The sequence below is a fragment of the Pan troglodytes genome, chromosome 18 (genome assembly GCF_028858775.2).
Source record: "Pan troglodytes isolate AG18354 chromosome 18, NHGRI_mPanTro3-v2.0_pri, whole genome shotgun sequence".
NCBI classification, from domain to species: Eukaryota; Metazoa; Chordata; class Mammalia; order Primates; family Hominidae; genus Pan; species Pan troglodytes.
In genome coordinates this window covers 70,001,017-70,020,571 of record NC_072416.2, presented here as the reverse complement: position 1 = coordinate 70,020,571, position 19,555 = coordinate 70,001,017, and the positions used below count along the sequence as shown (strand labels likewise).

The 19,555-nt window shown below is 38.1% G+C and overlaps 1 protein-coding gene across 24 annotated transcripts in view; it reads right to left on the bottom strand.

The window, feature by feature from the left end:
- LOC134808766 (uncharacterized) overlaps positions 1-19,555 on the bottom strand; it is a 418,516-nt gene extending 398,961 nt beyond the window's left edge. For 16 of the 24 annotated variants that reach the window (XR_010152427.1, XR_010152431.1, XR_010152426.1 and 13 more), the window contains exon 1: positions 19,418-19,555. The gene's annotated coding sequence lies outside the window, so the exon portion shown is untranslated. The remainder of the gene's footprint in view (positions 1-19,417) is intronic. The other 8 variants (XR_010152435.1, XR_010152434.1, XR_010152423.1 and 5 more) reach the window with 4 other exon arrangements.

The window sequence follows — 19,555 nt, the reverse complement described above, 5'->3', positions numbered from 1 at the left end:
AATTGCTTGAACCAGGGAGGCGGAGGTTGCAGTGAGCAGAGATGGCATCACTGCACTCCAGCCTGGGTTGACAGAGCCAGACTTCATCTCAAAAAAAAAACCTCTGAAAATCCTCCATAAAATCAATGAGACTACAAGAAAAAACAAACAAACAAACAAAGAAAAAAAACCCCAACTTTTTCAGAACACTAGAAACTAACCAAAGACTTCCAGCAATCCAGAAAATGATTGTTACAAAAACAATGACAACAAAACCACAGCTAAATCTTGGTAAGAACGCTGAGATTCGTGGCATTTAAATTTGCTCTATGCGCATCTGCCCAACCTCGGCAACACAGGAGTCTTGAAAAACAATAGCCACAATCAACAATGACTGTCCAAGAAGTTGAAACTCTTTCAAAGCCCTATTCTCAGAGTACTGTCATTATTGGACCTGGAAGACTCCACATATACTGTCTTTATTTGAAATGATCCAGAGCTTACCAGTGTGAAAAGCATTTTCCTTAGAGCATTAATCAAAAACAACCTGAGACAACAGTTGAATCTAACTCTTAAACCAAATTCTCAAAAGTCAACAACAGCAAAATGAACTACCCAATTTAAAAATGGGCAGAACATTCCGAACAGATAACTCATCAAAGAAGATACATTGATGGCAAATAAGCATATCAGAAGATGTTCACCAAAATATGCCATTAAGGAACTGTAAATTAAAAGAACAATGAGATACTACCACACATACTTTCACCATCTGATCCAGCAATCTTCTTCGTTGGTATTTACCCAAATGAGTTAACTTTATATTCACGCGAAAACCTGCACACATATGTTCGCAGTAGCTTTGTTCATAATTGTCAAAACTTAGAAGCAACCAAAATGCCCTTCGGCAGGTAAATGGATAAACTATGGTAAATCAATACAATAGAATATTATTCAGCACTAAAAAGAAATAAGCTGCCAAATCAAGAGAGACACAAAGGAACTTTACATGTATATTACTAAGTGGAAGAAGCCAATCTGAAAAGGCTACATACTGTATGATTCCAACTATATGGCATTCTAGAATGGGCAGAACTATGAAGACCGTGAAAAGATCAGAGATTTCCAGGGCTTAGAGGGAGAGAAGGATAAATAGGTAAAGCATAGAAAATTTTTAGGGCAATGAAACTATTCCTTATTTTTTTTTATGTTTTAGAGTCTCGCTCTTTCTCCCAGGTTAGAGCGCAGTGGCAAGATCTCAGCTCACTGCAGCCTTGACTTCTCAGGCTCAGGAGATCCCTCCACCATAGCCTCTCGAACAGCTGGGCCCACAGTCGCTAATCTACCACGTCTGGCTAATTTTTGCATTTTTTGTAGAGACAAGGTTTTGGCATGTTGCCAAGGCTGGCAATACAACTATTCTGTATGATACTAAAATGATAGATACATGTAAATTATAACAAACATACAACTCAAATGCAGGATGTTGATAGGGGAAGAAACTGTGTGGTTGTGGGAGCAAAGGGTGAACAAGAGCTCTATACTTCATGCTCAATTTTCCTGTGAACAATCTAAAACTGTTCTAAATCTATTTAAAAACAAATAAAAGAGAAAACTTTAAAAAATATATGAATATATTACAGAAGGATATAAATTACGAAAGGTCACCTATACTTCCCATATCCATTGTTTATATTTTGTTATATTTCCTTTTAGTAGTTGTTATATTTCATTTATATTCATGGAGATGATATCATAGATATTTTGTGTTGTACTTGTTCGTGATCTGACAAAACACTCATTTTTGTCTTCACAAGCATTGCTTAAGAACAGTAAGATATTCTATGAAACAGATACAATTTACTTAACATTCACTTCACAATTCATTTTATTGAATATACACTCCTATGGCACTTAACACATGCTAGGCAGTTTGAATAACTTTAAAAATATTAACTCTCAAACTTTAAAATTTTTATTTTCTTACTTCAACATTCAGGGGAACAAACATATTAAGTCTTTTAAACTCAAAACAACCTTACAAAGTTGGAAACTGAGGCACTAAACAAGTAAGTACCAAAGGAACTCAACTATTAAGTGATAGAGCTTAACCTTTTTGACTACAAAGCTCATACTGTTCATAACCACTATCAATGCTGCCCCTAAGTATGTCTCTTACTATTGAATATTTTAGGTTGCTTCTACTTTATCTAACGCTATAATAAATGCTACTATGAACATCTTCACTGATAAAATGCTTACATTTCAACAATACCAGAAATATACAACACAACAATAGCCAATAAAGTGAAGACTGCTTATTTCAGTTACTTACCTGTCATATTACCTTTTGTCCTGCTATTGCCAAAGACACCTTTACTTTTGTCTCCTTTCTCTTCTTTCTGAGCTCTTACCACACTCATAACTTCAAATATCTCTTTTATATGGGCAATGCCCTAATACATTTCTCAAGACAAGAACTCTTGCCACTTATAGTCTTTATTCCTGATGGCTAGACAACTTTACCTGATTGTAGTGGTGGGGGGTCTCTCAAATTGCTATGTCCTAAGCTATCTCCATCAATTCATCCCTCAAACATGCCTTTGCTCTACATTTTATATTTCTACTAGCAGCACCATTCTCCCAATCACCAAGCTTAGAAATCTCAATATTTTATTTTTCTTTCTCCCTTTTGTTCCTCTGATCTCCAAAAAGTTGGCTTGTCCATTTGTGTGCCCCATTAAAAACATCGATAATGCTCCACTACTTTAAAAAATACATTTCAAACTTGAAGACCTGGAATTAATGATCTGAAAAGTCCAACCTTATTCCCCATACTCCTTTACTGAAGCAAAAAAGTAAAGTACCTGCTACTTTTCATGTAAGTTTTATTCTTTGTTCATATATTTCCTGCCCATCCTTAATAGGTACAGGAAGGAGATATAACAATCCAAAATGTGTATCCACCTTTAAAAAAGCATAACAAATATGACCCCAGAACGTTTTTTTTTTTTTTAAAAAAAGCCCACAAAAAAGAAATTATGTCAAAGAAACACAAGAGACAAATGAAAGCTTTCAAGAGCCAAAGCTGGAAAAATCTGTGCAACAAAATTAAGTAGTAATGGATTATAGCCCAAAGTATTAAATGAATATACATGAGTCCATACTAACATAAATAAGTGATTGAGTAAGCAAATAAATGGGAGAGAATAGACAAATCTCTCATGCGGAAAAATTCCAAATAATTTATGTAGATACTCTGCTCTTAAAAAAATAGAGCATAACTCCCTTCTCCCTAAGTGTGCACTGTGCATAGCGACTTTCTTCCAAAGAGTCCAATATACAAAGGAGGGAAAAGGGAGTAACTTTACAGCAGAAAAACCTGACAAACACTACCTCAGCCAGGTGACCGCCCAGTCTAATCACAAAAAAAAAACCACAAAAATACCCAGGTAAATCCCAATTGAGGGACATTGTATAAAATACTTGATCATTATTCCTCAAAACTTTCAAGGTCATCAAAAACAAAGTTTGAGAAAGTGTTACAGCCAAGAAGAAGGAAGCTAAGGAGACATGAGTACTGGAAGTAATATGGGATACCAGATGCGATCTTGGAATAGAAAAAGAACATGAAGTAAAAACTAAGGAAATCTGAATAAAATACGGACCTTAGTTAATAATAATGAACCAATGAAGGTTCATTAATTGTAACAAATATACCATACTTACATAAGATGTTAATAGTAGGTGAAACTGCTGTGGGTATATGAGAACTGTCGAACTCTTGGCAGGTTTTTTTTTTAATCTGAAACTTCTAAAATTAAAAGTTTATTGGAAAAAACATATGGTCCCAAAACACTCCTCTTATTGAGAGATGAAGTCTATGGCCCCTCATCTTAAAACTGGGCAGCTTTGTGACTGTTGAGTTACAGTGACAGAAGTGATGCAATGAAACTAGATAATAAATGCCATGCAGCTTCCAACTGGTGCTTATATGGCTCTCACCTGTGGAATGCTCTCTCTTGCCACTGAATCAACAGGCAAAGAAAGGGTTATTCTACTAAGTTGGATGACTCTTCTTGACTGCCAGGAGAAACTGAGCTACTTAAACAGGATGGGAATAAGGAAAGGTACACCAGGAATACAGTGGAACCAGGAAGAACCTATGAGTACTGCTATGTCCTAAGTTAACATACCCCTCCCCCCACAAACAGCTCAATATAGACAGGACAACTACCAGACCAAATCCTGTAGGAAGGTCTAAGTCATCCCACCAGAAAAGAAACCACAGTGCACACAGGTACTTGCTGAGGGCAAAGGGAAACTGAGACTGGCAGTAGAAAGTAGTTATAAATACTGGCTACAACCACATGATAAGTTAAGTAAGTGAGGGCTGTAATAGCTATGAGTATAATTTTTTTGATATGAACACATTTGTGCATGTATCTGACTTTATTTTTGTTCTCTCTCTCATTCCAAAACCGTCTAAAATAAGACTAAACATTTTTTTTCCCCCAAGATCAGAAATAAGGCAAAGATGTAGCCTCTCATCTCTATGAAACATTACACTGGCAGTTCGAGACAGTGCCACAAAACAAAAAATAAATTAAAGGCATACATATCTGAAAGAGAGAAGTAAAACATCACAGAAGTTATTGTTAACACAGAAAATTCTAAAAATAAAAAGTTAATAGCGCATTCAGGAAAGTCATAAAATTTTAATATACAAAAATTTTTAAAATTAGCAAAAGAAAAAGAATAAAATTTACAGTGTTATCAAGAAATATAAACTACTTATACATATTTTGAATTTACAAATAAATTTAACAAAATATGTACAAGACCTGTAAATGGAAAACTATAAAACATTTCTGAGAGAATTTAAAAATGATACAAATAGGGCCGGGCGAGGTGGCTCATGCCTGTAATCCCAGCACTTTAGGAGGCTGAGGCAGGTGGGTCACAAGGTCAGGAGATCGAAACCATCCTGGCTAACGTGGTAAAACCCCCTCTCTACTAAAAATACAAAAAATTAGCCGGGCGTGGTGGCGGGCACCTGTAGTCCCAGCTACTCGGGAAGCTGAGGCAGGAGAATGGCATGAACCTGGGAGGTGGTGGTTTCAGTGAGCCAAGATCGTGCCACTGCACTCCAGCCTGGGCAACAGAGTGAGACTCCACCTCAAAAAAAAAAAAAAAAAAAGAGACAAATGAAAAGAGATACCATGTTCATAGATTGGAAGAATCGTATTTCTTACTGGGAAAAGCAACAATTTATTGGTCTAATATAGATTCAGTAAAATCTCAAAGAGGTTTCCAGCAAGCCTTTTGTAAAAATTGACCAGCTGACTCTAATATTTAAAAAGGCCAACAACTGCAGATTTTTTTTTTTTGATACAGGATCTCACTCTGTTGCCCAGGTTGGAGTGCAGTGGCATAATCATAGCTCATTGCAGCCTCAACCTCCAGGGCTCAAGCGGTCCTCCTGCCTCAGCCTCCCAAGTAGCTGGGAACACAGGTACAAGCCACTGTGCCCTGCTAATTTTTGTATTTTTTGTAGAGACAGGGTTTTGCCATGTTGCCCAGGCTGGTCTCAAACTCCTGGGCTCAAGAGATCCACACTCCTCAGCCTCCTCAAGTTTTAGGATTATAGGTGTGAGCCACCACACCTGGCCAAGATGTCTTTTAAAGGTAGCAAAAGCTAGAGGTGTGACACTACCAGATATTAAGACTTAGACTTATTATACCTAATTGCAAAGCAGTATATTATAAGCATAAAGGACATATAAATCAGCAGAACAGATTAATCAGTCCAGAAATAAAACAACATACATAAGATTGATTTTCAACAAAGGTGTCAAAATAATTCAGAACCTCCTTTAGCATTGTTTATATTGAAGACCTGCAGGCAGAAAATTCTTAGCTTTTATTTATCTAAAAACTCTTTTTACTTGACCTTCATTTTCAAAAGATATTTTTGCTGAATAGAGAATTCAGGTATATTGGGATTTTTTTATTTTTTATTTATTTATTTATTTATTTATTTTGAGACAGAGTCTTACTCTGTTGCCCAGGCTGGAGTGAAGTGGCGCCATCTGGGCTCACTACAAGCTCCGCCTCCTGGGTTCAGGCCATTCTCCTGCCTCAGCCTCTCAAGTAGCTGGGACTACAGGTGTGCACCACCACACCTGGCTAATTTTGTATTTTTAGTTTCTTAATCTGTAAATTTATGCCTTTCACCTAATTTGGTACTTTTTTTTTTTTTTTGAGATGGAGTTTCGCTCTTGTTGCCCAGGATGGAGTGCAATGGTGCGATCTCGGCTCACCACAACCTCCGCTTCCCGGGTTCAAGCGATTCTCCTGCCTCAGCCTCCTGAGTAGCTGGGATTACAGGCATGCACCACCATGCCTGGCTAATTTTGTATTTTTAGTAGAGAAGGGGTTTCTCCATGTTGGTCAGGGTGATCTCTAACTCCCGATCTCAGGTGATCAGCCCGCCTTGGCCTCCCAAAGTGCTGAGATTACTGGCATGAGCCAACGCGCCCAGCAATTTAGTAAGTTTTCATTCATATGTCTTCAATTTATTTATTTATTTATTTTTGCTCCCTTTCTCTACCTCTATTTCTGGGACTCCAACTAGATGTATATTAGACATCTTGCTACTGTCCCACATGTAAATGAGTCTCTTCATTTTTCATTCTTTATCTCTCTTGTCTTCAGATTGTATAATTTCTATTAGTCTGTCTCCAAGTTGACTAACTCTTCTGTTATTCCAATCTGTTTTTAAGCCCATCTATTTTTTTATTTTCTATTTGAGGTACCCTATTTTTATTTGAGTACCATATTTTTCAATTCTAGAATTCTTTTAACGGTTTCTACTTCTCTGGTGAGATTCCTCATTTTTAATTTATTACAAGAATATTTCCCCTTTACATTGTTGAACACATTTATGACATTTGCTTTAAAATTCTTGTCTACTAAATCAATATCTCTTAGGGCCAGCTTCCATTGATTGCCTTTTCTCTTGTGTATAGATCACATTTTACTGTTTCTTTAGGTGTCTCATTATTTTTGACAGTATTATGGACATGTTGATGTGTTGTGGAGATTCTGAATTACGTTGTGTTCCTGTGAAGAATGTTGACATTTTTGTTTTAACAAGGAGTTAATTTGGCTGAAGTAGAAAACCCATTTGTCTTTCCTGTGATGGATTTCAGTTGAAAGCTCTGTTCACATCTTTTAGCTTTAGGTGAATTGCTTGAAAACTGTCTAATGGAAATCTATTTCAGGGGTCAGGTGAAGAGAAGGGAGAGACTATAAACAGAATCCCTCTCTGTGAATCTGTCATTTTCCTACTCACTTTCTAGCTGTGGGGGTTAGCCCAAATCCTGCCCTCTGTATGTTCAGGTTAGTAAGTCTGTTAATATTCTATTTAAGTTATAGCTGTCTAATGTAGTGTCTACTGGGGTAAAAAAAAAAAGTTACCATAAGAATGGGAAATTCACCCATTTCCAAGCAGATATTCTTCCAGTTTCTGCTTGCTTTTGGTTGTTCTCCATTGTATTCAAGTAGTTAAGTTTATATTTTGTTGACAGATTATAGTTGTTAGCACAGAAGAGTTGTTCAAATAGGTGATACTCTCTTGTTATCAGAAGCAATAATAATCTCATTAGGAAAGGTAAAAATAGTGCTGGGAGACCTAGATATCCACATGGAAAAAATTAATCTTCCCACACATGAAACTCAACACAAAATGGATCATAAACTAACATAAAATCTGAATCTGGCTGGGTGCGGTGGCACACACCTGTAATCCCAGCACTTTGGGTGGCCGAGGCAGGTGGATCACCTGAGGTCAGGAGTTCGAGACCAGCCTGGCCAACATGGTGAAACCTCGTCTCTACTAAAAATATAAAAATTAACCGGGCATGGTGGTGGGCACCTGTAATCCCAGCTACTCGGGAGGCTGAGGCAGGAGAATTTACTGAACCTGGGAGGTGGAGGTTGCGGTGAGCCGAGATCGCGCCACTGCACTCCAGCCTGGGTGACAGAGTGAGACTCCATCTCAATGAAAAAAAAAAAAAAAAAAGCTAAATCTACAAAACAGAGGAAGAAAATCTTTGTGACCTTGTGGTAGGCAAAGTTTCTTAGATAGGAGACAACACATAAAAATAAACAGCACATTATCAAAATTAAAACTTTTGCTCTTGAAAAGATATCATTAAGAAAATGAAAAGGTAAGCTTCAGATTGGGAGAAGATAATCTGAACATACATAATTGGCAAAGAACTTTTATACAGAACACAAAAAGAACTTTTATACCTCAATAAAAAGACAAACCCATCTAAAAATTGGAAAAATATGTAAACAGACATATCATGAAAGAAGATACCTGAATACACAATAAGCTTATAAAAAGATATTCAACATCATTAGCCATCAGTAAAGTGCAAATTAAAATCACAGTGAGATAGCAACGAACGCCCTTTACAGTGGCTAAAATTAAAACGATTGACAGTTCCAACGATGTGGAGAAATTGCAACTTTCATACATTCCTGAAAATGATATAAAATACTACAACTACGTTGGAAAACAGTTTGGCAGTTTCTTACAAAGTTGAACATAAAATGATTGTATGATTCAGCAATTCCATCTCCTAAGTATTTTCCCAAAGACTGTAAACAAGTGTTCACAGCAGTTTTATTCATAATTGCTCCAAACTGGAAATAACCCAAATGTCAAACAATAAATGAATAGATAAACAAACTGTAATCTATAGATAGACCTAGGTATAAAGAAATATCATAATACTGATACACAGAAAAATATTAGTAAATATCAAAAACAATACTATGAAAAAGAAGCTGGATGCAAAATAGTACACACTGTTTAATTTCATTTACATTACATTAGAGAAAGGTCCAAATTAATCTATAAAATCAAAAAGCACATTAATGATTGCCTAGGGTTGAGGGACAAGGGATAGAAAATGACTGAAGATAGGACAAGAGAACTTACTGGGATAAAGAGTGAGAAGGGGAAAACAAGCTGTATCTAAAAAGATACTGACCAAGAATTTTAACAAAGCTGGTAAAAGATAAAAAACCATGGATTCAACTCACTAAAGGATAAACAATATATATATATTGGAAAAAAATATATGTATAGGCCTATTATTAAAACTACTGAAAATCAAAGACAAAGGGAAAACTTTCAAAGAAGCCAAGGAGGCAAGTTCTCTTTATTATTTTATCAGACAAAAATAAGTCTGATAGCTAACTTCTCAACAGAAATGATAGAAGCCAAATGACAATGGAATTACATCATCAAAGGGATATGCCAATCCATAAACAGCAAAAATACCCTTCATCAATGACAGTGAAATAAAGACTTTTCTTCAGGCATAAAAAAGAATTTGTCATCAACAAATCCACATTAAAATAAATATTAAAGTGCATTATTCAGGCAGAAGGGAAATAATCCCACCAAGGGAAGCTAGAAGACACAGAAAGGAATGAAGAGCCACAAAAACGGTAAATCTAAGCAATTATTGGCTGTATAAAATAATAATATTAATGTCTAAAGGCACCAAAAATAGAGAATTAAAATGCACAGTAGCAAAAAACAAGTGTGAATAAATGAACATAAAATATTATAAGGTCTGTACTTTTTTTTTTTTTGAGACAGAGTCTTGCTCTCTGGCTCAGGATGGAGTGCAATGACGCCATCTTGGCTCACTGCAACCTCTGCCTCCGAGGTTCAAGCAATTCTCCTGCCTTAGCCTCCCGACTAGCTAGGATTACAGATGCACGCCACCACGCTCAGCTAATTTTTTGTATTTTAGTAGAGATAGTGTTTCACTGTGTTGCCCAGGCTGGTCTCGAACTCCTAAGCTCAGGCAAACCACCCACCTCAGCCTCCTGAAGTGCTAGGATTACAGGCATGAGCCACTGCACCCTGCCTACATTTTTTTTTTTTTTTTTGAGAGGGAGTCTTGCTCTGTCGCCCAGACTGGAATGCAGTGGCACGATCTTGGCTCACTACAACCTCCACCTCCCGGGTTCAAGCAGTTTCTCGTGCCTCTGCCTCCCAAGTTGCTGGGATTACAGGTGCATGCCACCACAAACAGATAATTTTGTATTTTTAGTAGAGATGGGGTTTCACCATGTTGGCCAGGCTGGTCTTGAACTCCTGACCTGAGGCGATCCACCCGCCTCGGCCTCCCAAAGTGCTGGGATTAAACACAAATATATCAGTGATGATGTTAAGAGGTCTAACTGCAGGCATCTCATTTCTAACCACTGGACTCTTAAGGACCCCAAGACCTTATCTCTTGAGGCTATATGACTTTAAAACCCAAGCCTCTTGAACAGTGAGACCTATAACTCTTTCCTATCAGCAGTTTTATGAGCCTACAGCTCCCTGATTGTTTCTAGACCCTAGGGATTTCCCTTATTTTTTTAATGCCTCATATGCTATATACAGGTGTTTGTAAGGGATAGCATTTTTGGTTATCTTTTTCTCCATATTGCAGGAACAAGAAAACTTATCTTTATTTCCTGAAAAAATAAAACTGTGGGTTTAAAACATTTGAGGATATACTTTTTAAGTTAAAAAAATTATTTCCAATCCACCTTTTTTTTTTTGAGATGGAGTCTCTTTTTGTCACCCAGGTTAGAGTGCATTGGCACGATGTGGGCTCACTGCAACCCTGCCTCAGTTCAAGCAATTCTCTTGCCTCAGCCTTCTGAGTAGCTGCGACTACAGGCATGCCCCACCATGCCTGGCTAATTTTTTTGTTTTTGGTAGAGACGGAGTTTCACCATGTTGGCCAGGCTGGTCTCTAACTCCTGACCTCAAGTGATCCGCCCGCCTCGGCCTCCCTAAGTGCTAGGATGACAGGCATGAGCCACTGCGTCCGGCCTCTAATCCATTTTTTAAGTGAGAACAAAACTAATAAAATGTAGTAAATGAGTTATTATCTTCATAGAATAACTGAGAAATCACATTTTTATTTCTATAGCAGCTACAAGATACTTGTTGCATAAGTTCAACTTCAGAACATGTAATTAAAATATCTACATTGACTCTTCCATTATCCAACAGGTCTAAATTCGGAATCTCATATGCTTGTTAATCAGTACTATTTAATGCCTGAATTCTTGTTTTCCTTATTCTCTTGAGACACGGTGATTTTTTTTTCTTTGAGGTGTAAATTTTGAGGTAGGGGGGTTGGGGGATAGATAAGTCAAGTTTCTAGCAACCTCAATTCCTCATTTCTAAAAGGGAGATAATAGTACCTAGCACAGAGTGTGGCAAAAGAATCAAATGAGGTAACAGTAAGATCCAATAAATGTTAGCTGTTGCTATTATTCCTATTTATTATCTTTTCCCAGCAATGATCATTACTTTTGAGAGTATGTCTTAGCAATGGTAACTGTTTTTGAGAGTAAGGTCAAATGCTTGGCATGAGCCACTCTGAGGAATGGGTAAGTCGTGCCTTGAGGATCACACATAGTAACAAAGGAAACTCCTATAGGGTATGTCTGCCATATGCTGGCTTTACTCTACCAGAGAAACAGGTAGGCAGACAATAACGGATGCTGGCAAGGATGTAGAGAAAGGGCAACCCTCACACACTGTTGGTAGGAATGTAAATTAGCATAGCTGCTATGGAAAACAGTATGGAGGTTGCCAAAAAACTTAAAATAGAATTACCATATGATTTAGCAATTCCGTGACTGGGTATACATCCAAAAGAAAGGAAATCAATATATCAGAGAGGTATGCAGTTCCATGTTTACTGCAGCACTATTCACAATAGACAAGGTATGGAATCAACCTAACTGTCCATCAATGGATGAATGGATAAAGAAAATGTGATATATATATACAATGGAATATTATTCAGCCATCAAAAAGAATGAAATCCTGTCATTTGCAGCAACATAGATGAAACTGGAGGCCATTATGTTAAGTGAAATAAGCAAAACACCAAAAGACAAGTATCTCATGTTCTCACTCACATGTGGGAGCTTAAAAAGTGAATCTCATGAAAATAGTGAATAGATTGCTGGTTACCAGAGGCCAGGAAGGGAAGGAGGGAGGGGCAAATGAAGAGGAAAAAGAAAATATAAACATATATATTACCCCTGGGCTGTACACTTAAAAATGGTAAAGATGGTAAATTATATATGTGTATTTTACTTCAATAACAAATGATTTTTAAAAATCATGTTGTATACCTTAAAAAAATAAATAAATAAAAACAAGTCTTATTCCTTTCTTCCCCAAAGCTGTCACCAACTACTCTTGGTACTTCTATTTCTTGAGGACTGACTACAGAATAGGGACACACATCCCCCAATGTTGTATTTTGTTCTTTATGCCCCACCAAGCAAGCCTAGCAGTCATTTTCATTTTAAGTGTTTTATTACTAATTGCTATAGGGAACTAGGTAGTGCCTAGTGAAGAAGGTATGTTTCCTGGGGTTGTGGTAACAAATTGCCACAAAATGGGTGGTTTGAAACAGCAACTTAACTCTCAGGGGTCTGGAGACTAGAAATCTGAAATCAAGGTGCAGATAGATTTCAGCACAGCTGTGCTCCCTCTGATGTGTCTGGGGCTCCCTCTGATGTGTCTAGGGAAGAATCCTTCCTACCCTCTCCCTAGCTTCTGGTGCAGAATTGCAGGTGATTCTTTGTTCCTTGGCTTGCAGCTGCACAGCTACAACTTCTGCCTCTGTCATCACATGACCTCTTTCCCTGTGTGTGTGTATGTCTAGGTCTCTGTATCCAAGTTTCCCTCTCCTTTCTCTTTTCTGTTTTTTTTTTTTTTTTTTGGTGTTGTTGTTGTTTGTTTTGTTTTGTTTTGTTTTTTGACAGAGTGTAACTCTTTTGCCCAGGCTGGAGTGCAGTGGCACAATCACAACTCATTGCAGCCTCAAACTCCTGGGCTCAAGCTACCCTCCCACTTCAGCCTCCAGAGTAGCTGGGACACCTGGTTATTTTTTTGTTGTTGTTATTTATTTTTAGTAGAGATGATGTCCCGCTATGTTGCCCAGGTTAATCTCAAACTCTTCAGCTCAAGCAATCCTCCTGCCTCAACTTCCCAAAGTGCTGGGATTACAGGTGTGAGCCACTGTGACTGGCCTCCTTTCTCTTATAAAGAAACCAGTCACTGAATTAGGGTCACATTCACAAATACTAGGGGTTAGGACTTGAATATACCTTTTTGAGGGACACAATGCAACCCACCAGAGAGAATGTCTTTAAATTTAAGAAGCTATTAAAAGTTCTTATAATCCCTGTCCATGTTCTGTAGGTCTGGGTTTTTGGAAATCCCTTGAGCTTCCTTTGTCCCTCGTAGATCTCTGGGTAATGCTTTTTAAATGATCCTAGACTCTCGAACTCACAGCTCCTAAAAAGCCCTCTGTACAGAAGTTTCTCTTCCCGGGAAACAGGCTTGATGGTATAGTTAGAATAAATTTCTGTCCTCCTTGAGGACATGGATCAAAGCTTCATAATTCCTTGATACTAGAATGGGGTCTGATATCAATAACATTTTTTATGAACTAGAAATCATTCAAGTACCTTCTTGTTTCAGCTGTGTAATCTGTTTCTCGGGGGATCTCCTGACTAGGTGATTACCTTAAAACAGAGCTCCCATGCCATGTAAGAATGATCTCCTTAAGGTTTTTCCTCACACTCCACATCCTTACTGTTTCCTCCCTCTGAGACTATTTTATATCGTTCAAAAATCTCCTAGAAGGCATTGATTTGACTTCTGAGAGTAATAACACTTTGCAAAATATGCATTAGTGAAATTGCTTCCAGGTCATCATACTTTACATTTTTGCTTGGTGTAATATTCCCAAAGGAAACCACAACTACTTTAAAAGAAGTTACATGATTATGACTTCATGTATGCAAATCAGGCCTCCCCTAACATCCTTTCTTCAGTTGGTTCTTGTCTGCCCTTGGTTCTACTTGTTTTTTTTCTTTTTTCTTCTGTTACTATGGCAGAACAGATAGAGAAACAGTCTTACTCTGTCGCCCAGGCTGGAGTGCAGTGGCGCAATCATAGCTCATTGCAGCATCAACCTCCTAGGCTCAAACCATCCTCCCATCTCAGCCTCCAGAGTAGCTGGGACCACAGGCATCCGCCACTGCACCTGGCTGATTTTTTAAATTGTTTGTAGACATGGTCTCCTTATGTTGCCCAGACTGGTCTCAAACTCCTGGGCTCAAAGGATCCTCTGCTTTGGCCTTCGGAAGTGCTGGGATTACAGGCATGAGACACTACGCTCAGCCTCAGTTCTACATTTGATGTTGCTACTCTTGTAAGTGAAAAATCTTTATCTTGATGGTTTATCCCTTCCATGGGATAAATCATCTACTATCATTTTGCTGTGTCCTGCAAATATTCTTATAAAATTATTTGAAATATTCTAAAAATAAAAATAACTTCTGTATATCTATCACGCAGTTTAATAAAACACTACCAGTATAGTTGAAACATTCTATGAACACTTCCTTAATAACATTCCCCCTCTCTTTCCTCCACCGACACCAGGTACATGTACCATAAATTATCACCACAGCTAATTACCACCTGGAAGCTGATGTTTATGATCCCCATGCATTTTTGATACCTTTACTAAACTATATACTATTCTACATATTTCTAAATGCTAATTCTGTATTATATCTGTTACAGATTCTTCTGCAATGTTTTTCCCCTCTAACTACGATTGTGAGATATATCATATTGATACATACTGTTTGGCTTCATTATTTTAATAGCATCACTTTCATTTTAAGAATATACAACCATTTTTATCATTCTTCTACTGATGGACATTTAGTTTCCATGTTTCTACTACTACAAACAATGCTTTTTGAACAGCCCCTTAGATCACAACTAGAGTTATTTTTCTCTTTTTCACAACAGCTTTATTGAGATATAACTTATATACCATAAAATTCACCCTTTAAAGTGTACGATTCATAGTTTTGAGAGTATTCATAAAGCTGTGCAACCACCACAACTATCTAATTCCAGACTATTTGCATCATCTCAAAAAGAAACTCTATACTCATTAGCAGTAATTTTCCATTCTCCCCTGCCCTGGCCCCTATCAACCATTAATCTACTTTCTATCTCTATGGATTTGCCTATTTTGGAAATTTTTTATAAATAAAATCATACAATATATGACCTTTTGTGACTGGCTTCTTTCACTTAACATGTTTCCAAGGTTCAGCCATGTTGTAGATGTACATTAATTTGATTGTGGTGATGGTTTCTTGGGTACATGTCAAAACTTATCAAAGTATACACTTTAAAAATATGAAATTTGTTGTATGTAAATTGTACCTCAATAAAACTACCAAATAAAATAGGCAAAACAGGCCAGGCATGGTAACTCAAATGCCTGTAATCCCAGCACTTTGAGAGGCCAAAGCAGGTGGATCCCCAAGGTCAGGAGTTCGAGACCAGCCTGGCCAACGTGGTGAAACCCTGTCTCTACTAAAAATACAAAAATTAGCTGGGCATGGTGGTGTGCGCCTGTAATCCTAGCTACTTGCGAGACTTAGGTGGGAGAACTGCTTGAACCCAGGAGGAGGAGGCTGCAGTGAGCTGAGATCGCGCCACTGCACTCCAGCCTGGGCAACAGAGTGAGACTGGAACTCAAAAAAAAAAAAAAAAAAAAGGGCAAAACATTTTTATAGATGCTTCACAAAAGACGTTCAGATAACAAGTGGATGAATGACTGACTATTCTATTTCATTAAGCATCAGAGAAATATAACTTAAAATTACAATGAGACATCAGTACAGACCCAGAGCAATAGTTTAAAAAATTTAAACTACTAACTACTAACAACCCCAAGGGCTGATATGACTGTTGAATAACTGGAACTGCCATATGCAGCTGATGGGAATGCAAAATGGGACAGCCACTTTTGAAAAAGGTTTTAAAGTATTTTATGAAATTAAGGCTGAGCATGGTGCCTCACACCTATAATCCCAACATTTTGGGAGGCTGAGGTGGAAGGATTGCTTGAGGCAGGAGGTTAAGACCAGGAGGTTAAGTCCAGCCTGGACAACATAGCAAGACCTTTTTTCTACCAAACATTAAAAATTAGCTAGGCCTGGTGACATGCTCCTGTAGTCCCAGCTACTTGAAAAGGCTGAGGCCCAGGAATTCGAGGTTATGGTGAGCCATATCCTACCTCAAAAACAAAACAAAACAAAACAAAACAAAACAAAAATAGAGACAAAAAAAAGCAAAGAGCAAGCAAGCAAGCAATTAAAATCTTTGGCCACACAAACACCTGTAGCCAAATGTTTATAGCAGCTTTATTACTAACAGCCAAAACCTGGAAACAACTCAAAGCCCATTAACTGCTGAATGGATAAACAAACTGGTAATACATATAATGGAATACTACTCACACATTAAAAGAAAAAATTAGTGATACATGCAAGAACATAGATGAATCTTGAAAGTATTATATCAAGTGAAAGAAGCCAGACACTACCAGCTCATACTATGTGATTCCACTAACATGATGCCTCCAAACACAAACCTATAGCAGTAGATATCAGATCAAGGGTTGCTAGGGACCCATGGTGAGGATAGAAAATCGATAATAAGTGCATGAGACTTTACAGACTTACAGATATACTAAAAATGATTGTGATAGCTCACAACTCTTCACATTTGTCCAAACTCATAGAACAGTATTCCTTGAAAGGGTCAACTTTACCATATGCAAATTATGACTAAATATGCCCGACTTTGTTTTTTCAAAAGTGAGGGTGAGGTGGGATGGGGTTGGGGGAGACATTATATACAGGAGAACAAAGATAAGAATGACACCAAATATCTAAAAACAACAGCCAGAGGACAATAGAATATTAAAGTGCTAAAAAAAGTCAACCTACAATTATATATCCAGTTTAAAAATAAATCTTTCAAAAATGAAAGTTAAATAAAAACATTTTCTAAGAAACAAACACTGACAGAATCCTTCACCTACATGCAGTATTAAATGAAGTTATTCAACCTGAAGGAAAATTATGAAAATATGGATCTACATAGATGGATGTATTCTATCAAACACTTAACAATGCAATGCCAATCTTATACAAACTTTTTCAAGAAGTAAAGAATACAACACATCCCAGATCACTTAAAGATGTCAGACACCATTACCCTAATTCTAAAACCAGACAATCAAAATAAAGCAAAACTGAAGACCAATCTCCCCAAAATGGCAACTGAACAGTGAAAAAAAAATTAAAGCCATTCCTCACATCATATATAAAAGCAAATTTCAGGTAAGCTAATGTTCTCATGTGAAAGATAATGCCTGAGATGGTTAGGAAGAAGATTATGAGATTATATTCAGGTATATGCTGGTAGAATTCACCATAAAATTATTTTAATATAAAACATCCAAAAAATTAAGGCACACAAACTATTTTCACTCTTCATGTTGATCAAGAATTTTCCTATTTCTTGTTAATTCAAAAAGACTCTGGATGCAATACCTTGTGAACTTTTTTTTTGGTATGCCCCTGTGCTCATATACTACCTTACTACCTTTATCTCTCTGTTTTTTGTTTGTTTGTTTTGGAGATAGGCACGATCATTGGCCACTGCAGCCTGGAACTCCCCGGCCCAAGTGATCCTCCCACCTCAGCCTCCTGAGTAGCTGGGAGCAAGGCGAACACCACCACGGCTGGCTAATGTTAAAATTTTTTTGTAGAGATGGGGTCCGACTATCGTCTTGAACTCCTGGGTTGGTCTCGAACTCCTGGGCTGAAGCAGTCTTTCCACCTCAGCCTCCCAAAGTGTTGGTTGGGATTACAGGCGTGGACCGCCACACTTAGAAATGACTTTTCTAATATCCTTAAATCAGAGCTCATGTAAAAGTTTCAGCCTTCTCATTCCACCTCCCTCCGAACTACAAGTCTTAAAACTAAGAAATGACAGTCATTCGGTAGAACTTAAAACACTCTGTTTCGCTGCTTATTTCTACTTAAAAAAATTATATACATAGATATATATTATGTAAATATATATAATTATATATAGACATATGTGTGTGTATATATATAAATAAACGTGTAGAATTGGACTGGGGTCCCACTAATATCCACATTTCAAAACAGAATCTAAAACTCCCTAAAACAGGGTTGGGCTCGGCGGCTCACGCTTGTAATCCCAACCCTTTGGGAGGCTGACACTGGAGATCAGTCTGAGCAACAAAGTGAGATCTCTTTTCTACTAAAACAAAATACAACTCTCTAAAACTAATACAAAATTTTGTGTGTATGTGTCATATTCTGGAGAAAAGCTCCAAGGTTTTCCTCTGGGTCTTAAACAGGACTAAGACCCCCCACCCCAAAAAGAATCTCTGTTCTAGAGGCTAAGCATATAGAAGCTCATACTGCATTATCAAACTGGAAAGTTAATAGAGGATTTTCATGGTCATATGCAGGAGAGGTGGGGAAAGCTGTCTATTTAGACTGTAAACTCCTAAAATGTTCATAAATCTCAATGGAAATTAAATCCACCGGGGTGGGAGAAGTATCATAATAGACAAAGAAGCTAAAGGTTAATGAAGAGAAGGTTTTAATCAGTGGTTACTTTTGTGCTTGGGATCAATCCTCAGTTTGTCCTCCAACGTAACTTTTGGCATTATTCGTTTCAAAGTCTGAACAGTATCCATAAACCCAATACGAAACCTATGGATCAAGAGTGTCCGACCGAAAACAAAACAATTATGTTTCCGATGTGAATGCATCAATAGCTTACTTTTGTAGCGCTTTATAAAACGCTGTCACTTGCTGCTTTCCACGTCATGATATTCCCGGTCGGGAAGAGTAGGACAGCAGCATCTTTTATGAATAAGGAACTTTTTGGATTCAATTTGTGAGGTGTGGGACGCTCACCAGGTTGCGCGAAAGCCATTTTTCTACATCGTCAAGTGCACGCACCCCGTGTCTCATAGTATTAGTGATGAAGACGAGGATGAAACTACCAAAGACATCAGTGGGGAGTGAATTATACTTGGGGGAGGTGTAAGCACGTCGGAGAAAGAAGGAAGCTGAGAGACATTTTGTTTGTGAAAGAGGGAAGGTAGCGTTAAGAGGAGTCTTCCATCAGGGGCAACAGAACGGGGGCAGGCGTGGCGTCTCTGAGACTGCAGGAAAACTACGTGAGGGAAAAACCCAGAGGCTACGAATAGGCGAACAGACGGAGGGCCTGCCTCAGGGGAGCTAAGCAGCTCGCCTGAAGCCCCCCATCTGGAAATGACGTGTTTAACTCGGCGCCCCTGCAGCTCCGGCCGCCCTTTTTTGTTTAACTCCGCGCCCCTCCAGCTCCGGCCGCCCTTTTCGTCGCTCTCCCCTCGCGGTCGCTCACCCCTGAGATCCCTGGTTCCACTGAGACGCTCAGCTTCATTCGGCAACTCGCGGACACCAAGCGCCACAAATTCAAATACGAGATCTAGAGACGCTCGGTCTCAAACGTCTCCCAGAGTGAAAGACAGAGGAACCAATC